Raw genomic sequence first — 11064 nt, forward strand, 5'->3', positions numbered from 1 at the left:
GGACGCCTCTGCACGCAACGCCCCCAGCTGACCGTGCTATAGGTAAAAGTATGCAAATTTTGACAGAATTCTGCTCACGTAAAAATATGCAAATTTTGCAAACACTACAGTGCAGGTCAGATACAATTTTGCAGTGCATGTGGTAAAAATATGCAAATTTTGCAGACACTACAGTGCATGTGGTAAAGGGTTCAGGCGATTTGGGGGATTTCTCAATTTCAGGACAAATTGAAAAAATTAGGCATGTTGCTTTGCTTGCAATTTGGGGGTTTTCCAAATTGAGGTCAAAACCAGCAAATTGAACCTCTTTCAGTTGCAGAAATTTGGGGCTTTTGTGAAAATTGGCAAATTAGATGCACATTGAAGCGATTGGAGTGCATAAAAATTGGGGATTTTCTGATTGGAGCATGTAATTAGGCATTACAGCTGTGATTTGTCGCGTATGTATATACATTGTGTGTAATTGGACAATTTGGTGCAGGTTTACACTTGGCATACATTTGCACAGGACATTTGGTTGCCTGGCAGTGCACATTGGTGCTTGATTTGCTTGCAGGTATATTTTGTTGACATGGCACAGAATGCTACAGATGTATTTGGTGTGCTCATCTAACTACTCCCTCTGGAGTTTCATGATCCGTAATTTGCTCGTAGCCAAAGGGCTTTGGGGCATCGTGTGTGGTGATGACACACGCCCACTTACCATACAGCCAGCCACGCCTCAAAGGGGAGGTGCTCAAAGAGCTCCTGATGTAGAACCTGCTCCCACACAAGAGCAGAAGAGATGGGACTCTAGAGATGCACAGGCCATGTCATTGATAGCCCTTTCAGTGAAAAGGACTATTATTCCGCACATTCGTTCTTGCAAGACATCGAAGCTTGCATGGGACACATTGGAAGTAATGTATCAGGTACGCAACGAGGCAAGAGTTGCCTACTTGAAGAGGCAATTGGATCTTCTTGCTATGGATGAGGGTGACTCCATGGCAGATCATCTCACCAAAGTGAAAGATTTGCAGGAACAATTGCTCAACATTGATGAGGTTATCTCAGACAGACAGATGGTCACCAACACTCTTCATTCTTTACCACCTTCCTACTTGGGCTTTCACACCTCTCTCAACCTCTCAATGAGAGGAGGTGGTGATCCCATCACTTTTGAAGAGCTGGTGTGTTTACTCCAGGAAGAGCAAACAAGAGCAAACTTATCGAGTAACCGTGGTGGAGACAGGGCATTTACAGCCAAGGATAAGGGTAAAGCAAAGAGCTTTAAGCATGGGGGACAACAGTCTAGCAAGGCTGGTCATGGACAGCCCTCTTCTGGTGGTGAAAAGTCTGACAAAGGGGATGCAAACAAAAAGAAGGGCAAATGTCACTACTGCCATAAGCCTGGACACTCCATCAATGAATGTCGAAAGAGGATTGCAAAAGAGAAAAGGAAAGAAGCAGGCAATGCAGTAGCAGACTCTTCTGATGACAAAGCAGAGCAATCAGCTAATGTAATCCAAGAAGAGTACACTTTTTTGGTCACATGCACTAGTGGCACACTAAGTGCTTCAGACACTGATATGTCTTGCATTGCATCTGACAGACAGAATGCATCATGGTATTTTGATAGTGGTGCTTCGAGCCACATCACTTCATGCAAAGATTTTTTTCAGCACTTGGTTCACTTGGTTTATGCTTAAAATGGCCGCACTGTATCATGTGCAGATCATACCACATATCCAGTAAAGGGAATTGGCAATGTCATACTTATTGCAGCCAATGGTGCCAATATTTGTATGGAAAATGTATTGTATGTTCCAGGGATAAAGAAAAATCTGCTCTCCGTCTCAGCCATAAACGACCAAGGTTTAAAGGTTGAATTTGAAGATGGGAAGTGTTTGGTAAAAGACCCATCAAAGGGTTATGAAAGTCACTTCTCGAATACGATACAAAGATTGTATAAGCTAGACAGCTATGACAAGCGTACTTATGATGCAAATACAGTGGCTGCCCACACTCCTGCTATGCATGATGCAGAGCTATGGCATGCTCGTTTTGGGCATGTAAATTTTCGGAGTTGGATGCTTTTGCAGAAGCATCATATGGTTGATAATATGCCGCCTCTTGAGTCTCCACCAAGACATGTATGTGGGGTGTATTTTGGAAAAGATGCAACGAAAACCATTCTCCAAAGATGGAGCTGTTAGAGCTGAAAGTAAATTACAACTCATACATAGTAATGTATGTGGTCCAATGCGGACACCATCCATAGGGGGGCATCTTTACTTCGTCACATTCATTGATGACTACTCCATGTTTGCTTGGGCTTACCCCTTGAAAGCGAAAGCAGATGTGTTTACATGCTTTCGACACTTTGTAGCAATGGCTGAAAATATGTGTGGATGTAAAGTCCAAACACTCCGCTCAAATAGAGGTGGAGAATATATGTCAAATGCATTCAAGGATTATATGCTTCAAACACCAATGTACTGTGCCTTATACACCGCAGCAAAATGGTGTAGCTGAAAGGAAAAATAGATCTCTCATGGAGATGGCAAGATGCATGGTGAAAGCACATAAATTGCCTCACAAATTTTGGATGGAAGCTATAATGTGTGCAACTCATGTGTTGAACAGGTGTCCAACAAAAGCTTTGAAAACCATAACACCATTTGAGGCTTGGTATAGCCGAAAGCCAACAGTGGATTATATGCGTACATTTGGGTGGTTGGCATATGCACATGTGCCAGAACAACTCCGAACAAAGCTAGATGACAAAGCAATGAAATGCATTTTTGTGGGCTATAGCAATGAGAGCAAAGGTTACCGTCTTTATAATCCAACTACACGAAGGATTTTTGTAAGTAGAGATGTGGTATCTGCTGAAAATTCAGAACAGCCCATGTACAGCTTGTATAAAAGCAATGATACAGGCATACAGGACATGTTTGGACTTTTACCCATTGCAATTAGGGGGGATTCAGATCAGCCAACCCCTACACAAGAAAATCCTCATGTAGAACATGTGGAACAACCAGTCATTCAGCCCCCTTCTATGGAAGAAGTGGAAGATCTTGTCAGGGAAGAGCAAACAGCCATAGACACAGCCAAGTCAGTGCCAAGATGGTTGCTGAAAACTTTGCAAGAAAGCAAACTTGCAGCTCCACTCACAAGTAGAACAAGGGCTAGTTCCAGCCATGCTTTGAATATACATCGTGGGGAGTCTGCATTAGCAATGGGTGGTCTCTTTGATTCAGAAGAGCCTTCTTCTTATAAAGAAGCACATGAGAATGAGCATTGGTTGCAAGCTATGCAAGCTGAAATTTCTTCTATCATGAAGAACAATACATGGGATCTTGTGGAATTGCTTAAAGGCAAGCATGTCATTGGAACAAAGTGGGTGTACAAAGTCAAAAGAAAGTCTGATGGTACTATTGATGACAGGTACAAAGCAAGACTTGTGGCTAAAGACTACTCCCAAAAAAAGGGAATAGATTATGAAGAGACTTTTGCTCCTACTTCGAGAATGACCACAATAAGATCAGTGATTGCATTGGCTGCACATAAAGGATGGAAAGTGCATCAATTGGACATCAAAACTGCATTCTTAAATGGGAATTTATAGGAGGAAGTATATAATATAGAAGTACAAAATATTATATGTAGAGTGTCCTTTCACACTTGATATCCAAGGGGAAAAACCACATGGAAAAAAGTGCCCTTGGTTAAGCCCTGTTCACACATAGCACTACCATAAGTGAGCATATGCCTACAAATCCCCCCTGTAGTGGAAGTGTGAACTTGTACAAGGTAGCAGATCACTTTCTGTATGAGAGTAAGCCCAAAGCTTTGCGGAAAGCTTCAAACTTTTCTCGAGGTATGCCGGCCTCAAAAGGCTCTCCAATATCATGCATAGTAAGCCGTACACCTGGTTCTACTGGAGTAGAAATTGGCTTACATTCATCCATGTGAAACCTTTTTAGCAAACTTTTTATGTACTTAGTTTGTTGCATCACAATGCCATCATCTGTATGCATAAACTGTATGCCGAGATAGTAGTGTAAAGGTCCCAAATCTGACATATCAAATTCAGCTTTCAAATCAGCTTTGAAATCTGAAATTTGTGCTTTGCTAGTACCTGTAATGAGCATGTCATCTACATACAAGATGACTATGAGAATATCGGCATCGGTTTTCTTCACATACAATGTGCTTTCAGCTGGACTATTCACATAACCTTGGCTGGTTAGATGAGCATGTATCTTATCATACCAAGCTCTTGGAGCTTGCTTTAACCCATACAGTGCTTTGTGTAACCTGCATACTTTATGTTCCTCACCAGGAACTACAAAACCAATGGGCTGATTTACATGGTTGACATCATGCATGCAGTTCAGTCTTTTACTCCATTGCCTCGGCCATCTGCAAATCAGCCTTGGCTTGATTGGGCACTATGTAAATCTGGTGACTTTATATCACTTTCAGCTAACCAGGTCTATCATAAGCTCGTATCAGAGAAAGATTGGGTTTCAGCCAAGGCCAATAAGGTGTGGGGATTGCACAAGTCTAAATCATGGTGGCAGAAAACTCTTATGCGTGGTTGGCAGTCTAAACTCCCTTACCAAGGTAAGGTTTTCATTTGGAGGATGTTGGTGGGAGGGTTACCTACACGGGATCAGCTCAGCCGTCGTAAAATTACATTGGCCTCTTGCTTCTTCTGCACGACATGCACTGAAACAGTTATGCATCTGTTCATGAGTTGTCCAGTGGCCCGTCAGATTTGGTCTTTTGTCTCTCGCGTTTGGGAGGCACTAGAGAGGTCTAGTGTTTCTGCTCATCATCAGTGGATATTTGGGATTTGTCCTCAAGTCATTACTTCGGACAGTCACCTTGTGATATTCCATTTCCTTAGATGGACAGGACTTTGGCATATTTGGACTACACGGAATGGGTTCATCTTTGATTCCTTGTTTGGAATACATGGGCACATTCTACGTATCCGCGGTTTGGTGCTTTGGCAGTTTTCTTCTCTTCTCTCAACTCAGCTACTGGGTGCAGATGTTATTTCGTTATGGTCTACGGCGGCTCGGCTGGCTCATCTTTGATGCTTTTATCTAGGATGCTTATTTGGCTAGGAGGCTTTCTTATTAGTGTACAGGTTTGCATGGTCATGATCCTTTAGAGGATCTTTTGTGGGGGTTTTTTTGGGGCCATAGGTTTTGTGTGAGCCATGTGGCTAATGTACATTTTTACATATAATATAAAACACCATTTCACGAAGAAAAAAAAAAGAGAGAGAGAGAGGAAACACAGGTGAGAACCTGCTCTCAATATCATCACCCAAAGGAATACATGTCCCGAGCAAGAGGGGAGAACCTCGTAAGTGAGGGACTGCAGCTAGACAAGCTAGGCAAGCAATGAAATATGAGGGAGGCATGCCATCTATATATACCTCTACATGAAGGCAGCCGATTGGTGATAAATATCTCCACGACTGGGAAAAATACCCAGGACCATAAATGGAGAATAAATATGGGTACTGTCACCAATTGGCCAACCATTTGGTCCATCTCCGGATTTGTGTCTCGTTCACTTGAGGCCAGGCCGGTGTCTCATGTGAAGGGGCCAGTATTTTTGCATAACATGGACGGGATCCAGACTGGTGCCACCCGTGTATGACCTGGACTGTGTTCTATCCATGGGATTGTCACGCCATGGAAGAGCCACTATTTGTGCCGTGTCTTGCCTATGGGACTGTCACTCCATAGGGAGGCTCGTGCCTGGATCTGTCTTACCTATGGGACTGTCACTCCATAGGAAGACCGGGATTTATACTTTCTGTCGTGCCATCACTGTGCCCGACTGGAATGTTTACTACGTGTTCCATGAACGGGAGATATGTCCATGATACTGTTTGCACATGCATTCATGTTTTGCATGCTTGGAACTGTTTTCATGTGACTTGTATTCTTGTGTTTGCCTGTTTGACGTGCCACTTGCTGAGCGGGGACGCCTGCCAGTGAGTCGTGAAGTTTGTTGTGTCTTCTGACGAGTTTTGTTGCGTGTGAACAGGTGGTAAGTGTATTCCATTTGTTTATTTTATGGCATTATTTCTAACCTTTGTTTTTATAAGGTTGCAGGTTCACACCCATTAATGAGTGGGCGGCCTCCCCAATACTTCATGGTGTCCTTTTTCTAGGGTGGGCACCCACTCTTGGACCATGGTGGGGAGGGGAGCCCTCCCTTGACCGTATGTGGGTGGTGGTGGGTGCATGGTCACCTAACCCCCCCCCCCCTTTGGAAGCCTTCAACTGGCCGCCCCCCATGCAAAGGGTGAGTCGGCCACCTTTGCCCGCAGGCGTCTCTCTCCATTTTGGCATGCAGGCAACCTTCCCTTCTCTTGCTTACAAGCGGCTGCGCACAAGTCATTCTGCTATTGCTCGCAGGTGACTGCACCCAGGTGCCACCCTCTCTTGCTTGCAGACGGCTGCGCACAGGTCTCACCTCTCTTGCCCGCAGGCGGCTGTGCCCAGGCGCTGACCATCTCTCTTGCTTTGTAGGCGACTACACACAAGTTCCCTCATTTCTTGCTGCACACATGTCTTCTCTCTTGCCCACAGGTGGCTGTACTCACAGACGACCTTCTCTCCTGCTTGCGCACAGGCAGACTACACAACAAGGCGACTCTAGCTCCCCATACTATCGGGCAGCTACTGGCGATCCATCCTCTATCCCTCAAGCTGGCAACAACAGCAGTAATTGAGTAGAAACCGGGAAACCGTGTACGCCAGGAATAAAACACACGTATAGATGCTCCAAAATCAGCAAAACGCTGACTGAAATCAAAAATTCAGAATCCTCCTCAAAACGCTGACTAAAATCAAAAATTCAGAATCCTCCTCAAGTACCAAACTGCCTCCAAAGCCACAATCCAAACAAGAAACCCCCTCTGCAAGTGATCTGTGTCCCACTGGAGAAGAAAACGCAGCCAAACAAGGGCTACAAACTTGAAAATTTAGGCCAACTAGTGTCCACACCTCCTATGAGAAAAAACGCTGAAGAGAAGGTACCTTCGGGTCCAACAGATGAAGCCCAAGTGAAGGTAGAGCTACCAGCAAAATCGGTTCAAAAAAACGCAGCAACCATGGCTGCAAATCTGAAAACGCAGAGGTATGAGGGGCTGCAGAACGGGCTGAATATGAAAACGCTGAAGCCTCAAATCAAGAACTGTTGCAGAGAACAATCAGGGGAACAATCAGGGGGTGGGAGGGATGGCACAAGATAACCAAAAAGGATAGGCAAAAGGGAGCCCAGATAGCTCCAAGATCAGGGCTGGGAAAGCAAGCCCAAACAAAACGCAGCCTGTTTGGGACAGCTATGTTGCTGTCCAGTCCTGAAAAAAAACGCTTGAGAACCCCTGGAAGGTGCCACCAAGAAGGACAGTATTAAAACCCTAAGATCTCTCTAGATAATTGTTATGCATAAACATGCATAAATCAGGCATAAACTCAACCACCCAACCACCCCCGAGCCCAAGGGATGCACACATGAATAATAATGAAATACATCATACCTCTATCTTGATGTCCCATACCATCAAGAGGTATAACTCCAATCCAATAGCATGTAGCTATAGTGTGAAATAGTAGATGAGTAGATATGGATCTCTACACAAGAGACCATAGCATAAGCCTCAAGCTTCCTAGCCTCCAAGCCCCCTTGAGTGTGCCCCATGCCCCTATTATATAGGAGGGCCTCAAGTGACTCTTGACTTTCCATTTCCCATGTGTGACCCTTGGATGCCTGACCCTAACCTTAAACCTTAAGGTTAGTCCTAACCCATGCTCCACTGTAGCTTGTTTCCATGCTCCCATGCTCACAAGCCTAATGTGGGTTAGCCTCCTACCATATGCACACATAATGTGTATATAACATAGCACACATAATGTACATATAACATACTTTCCCTCTCTCAAAACATTGCACTCTTGCAATGAAAAGAAGGAGAACTGCGCTGAACAATCTCAACCGACTCCCAAGTCGAATTCTCAATTTCCCTATCTTTCCACCTAATTTTAACCTCAGGGATTAGTCAACTACAAAGTTTCCTTTCCCTGAATTCAAGTACCATATCAGGTTCGTGTGGAACATAGGATAAATCTTCGACTTCAACGAGTGCTTAAGGAGTAACTCTGTTATGCTCACCTCCCAGTTTCCCTTTCAATCTATTGATATGAAAGACTGGATGAACTCTAACAATTGGAGATAGTTTTAGTTCTTACGCAACCGTGCCAATTCGATGCATAACTCGAAATGGACCACAATATCTAGGAGATAAATTCGAGCATTTTTTCATTGACAAAGTCTGAAAATCTTTAAGAACATTAAAATAAACCAACGCTCCTGGTTCAAAAGACCGAGATGAGCGTCCCCTATCAGCATAAAACCGTGCCCTATCATGAGCACTCCTGATAGAATCCCGAGCTTCGGTCAGCATTTTCTACATATCACGCAAGAAATCCCTCGATGCATCAAGCTCGATGTCCTTAAGACCGAAATCAATAGGTGCCCTGGGTTGATACCCATACATAAGTATGCAGGACTAAAAAATAATAGCCGTAGATTTAAAACTGTTATAGGCAAATTCCATCATTGGAAAATATTTTTTCCAATATGATGATTTCCTAGAGACATATGCACGAAGCATATACTCTACAATCTGATTCATACACTCTGTTTGCCCATCAGACTACTGCGGATGATCAGAGCAATTCACATTCAAAGTAACTTCCTTGTTGTAAACCATTCGGAATAAAGTAGAAAAACATGGCATTATAACAGCAGAAACCAGGGATTCATCGGCGCCCCGACATACCCATATCTGCATATGGAATAATCGACGTCTCGAGGTACCCATATCAATATAGAGAGTCATCAACGTCTCGATGAGTTACATATGTCCATCCGTAAACAATTAGGTTGACTATATAGATCACCTAAAGTACGGAACTAGAGAAAGAAATGCCAACAAAGGAAGAATCCAAATTTCTATATCCGAACACAACAAGATAAACTTGTTTGAACTCTAAAGAAAGAGATTTCAACAAGTGAAAATGCCGATGAGATTTCCCTCATCAAAACATGCAAGCTATAGATAAAAGAAATTTATCTAGAGAATGCCCACAGTATAACTTCTAGTGAATTTAGAAAATATGATTGTCTTTGAATGTTGAGGTCAACATGCTAAGTGATGTAAGCAAAGCAACAATCTTGAGCCCAAATTATCCCATAAGATAATATATGTGAGGGATCCCTAGCGTCCCATTCCACCATGATACCACCCATACATACCTTAACAATTTGAAACTCCCTAGTATGCCGTCTAGGAAAATATGAATAAAATCCTATATAAAAGAAATAAGATGGCCTTATCCAGACTTTCACATACTAAACATGTCTCTATATACTTGAGACTACATCAAGAAATAAATCCTTCTGAGTACATCATTAAGAAAAGAAATTGAATTATTGGCGCCTTTCTAATGATAACTACCCAAAACACAATAAAGTTAGGGTAGAAAAATAACTCACCTAGATATATAAGCAACTAGGTATCTGAGTTGGAATATATACAAGAGTATAAGAAATATACTCCAAAATTATGTTCAAAAAACGAAGACAAATGCTACCTTCAAAGCACATGTAATTAATCAAAAGATCAAAAGATCCTTATAAAACCATGGATAAAAGCATAGAAGCTCCTCCAATCCATAAACACCATAGTTGATCATAAGAATCAATGCATACCATCTAATGGACATTAATCATAAGATCAAAAGATCAAAAGATCCTTATAAAACCATGGATAAAAGCATAGAAGCTCCTCCAATCCATAAACACCATAGTTGATCATAAGAATCAATGCATACCATCTAATGGACATTAATCATGCCAAAAGAAGCATTAAAATTGATGGCCAACTCATCAATCCAGAGTATATGAACATTGTGTTGTCCAAATAAAACTCCAAAGTAAGAAAGTGAAACACATGTGTGTCCAAATCAATAAGAAAACCCTAGACATAAGTGATCTAGGCAGAACCTGATGAGTCCATATAAAACTTGAAAAACATCCAATAAAAATCCACCAAAACAAACCGATCAACTAACCCATGATAGAATTTGTCTTAGGCTTAAGAATTTGAGCACAATCCACACTTAAATAAGTGCAAAATAAATTATCATGAAAAAGTGTCAAAGGTAAAACATACTTTGAACGTAAATTATAGCCATCAAAAGAAATTAAGGAACATGTCCAAAAAGAATGACTAAACAATGGTAAAAAATCATGAATACATCGTTTAGAATTAATCTAAACATAAATATCTATCGTTTAGAATTAATCCAAACATAAATATCCATTAATACGAGGTATAATCGTATTAATAATATGCGAATAACCCGTATCTATCTAACGTCGACACGAGAAAACATGCTTCAACATTAAATAATCCTTGAAAATATTAAATTCTCGAGAAAAAGAATTATCATGATTTTTTTCTAAATTTTTTCTAATTTTATAAGACCTCAAAATATAACAATTTTGAATTCCACCAAACCTATCTTATGGCATTCCAAACCTATATTTTTTCAGAAAATTTTTAGCAATTTAATTTATCAAAATACCATTGATATTTTAAAAATATCAATTTTAAGGATTTCTAAAAATAATTTTAAAATATTCTTAATTTTTCCTGAGAATCCCATCGTTCACGAAATTTTCAATTCCGCCCGACAATTCTCAAATCCAATGAAAATTTACAATTTTAATGGATTTTTTTAATTTTCTGGATCAAAAAATATATTTTTAAAAGAATTTGAATGGTCACAGATGCCCGAATGGACACACCACATGCCAAACACCAACCCCACATTTTTCCGAAATTTAAAATAATCTTTGTCTAATTTTTCACTAATTTTTAAAAAAAATAAAAAAATTTAAATTACCCCGAACGCATTTAGAATACGAACGGTCAAAAAATTTCGAAATTCCAACCGTTTTCCCGGAATATGGAAA

The 11064-nt window shown here is 41.3% G+C and overlaps 1 protein-coding gene across 10 annotated transcripts in view; it reads right to left on the reverse strand.

Moving 5' to 3' along the window:
- LOC147630449 (mediator of RNA polymerase II transcription subunit 30-like) overlaps positions 1–11064 on the reverse strand; it is a 29813-nt gene that overhangs the window by 2483 nt on the left and 16266 nt on the right. The gene's annotated exons all lie outside the window — the stretch shown is intronic.

The sequence above is a fragment of the Cibotium barometz genome, chromosome 16 (assembly GCF_041138505.1).
Source record: "Cibotium barometz isolate CiBa-2024 chromosome 16, ASM4113850v1, whole genome shotgun sequence".
In the NCBI taxonomy this organism is placed as follows: Eukaryota; Viridiplantae; Streptophyta; class Polypodiopsida; order Cyatheales; family Cibotiaceae; genus Cibotium; species Cibotium barometz.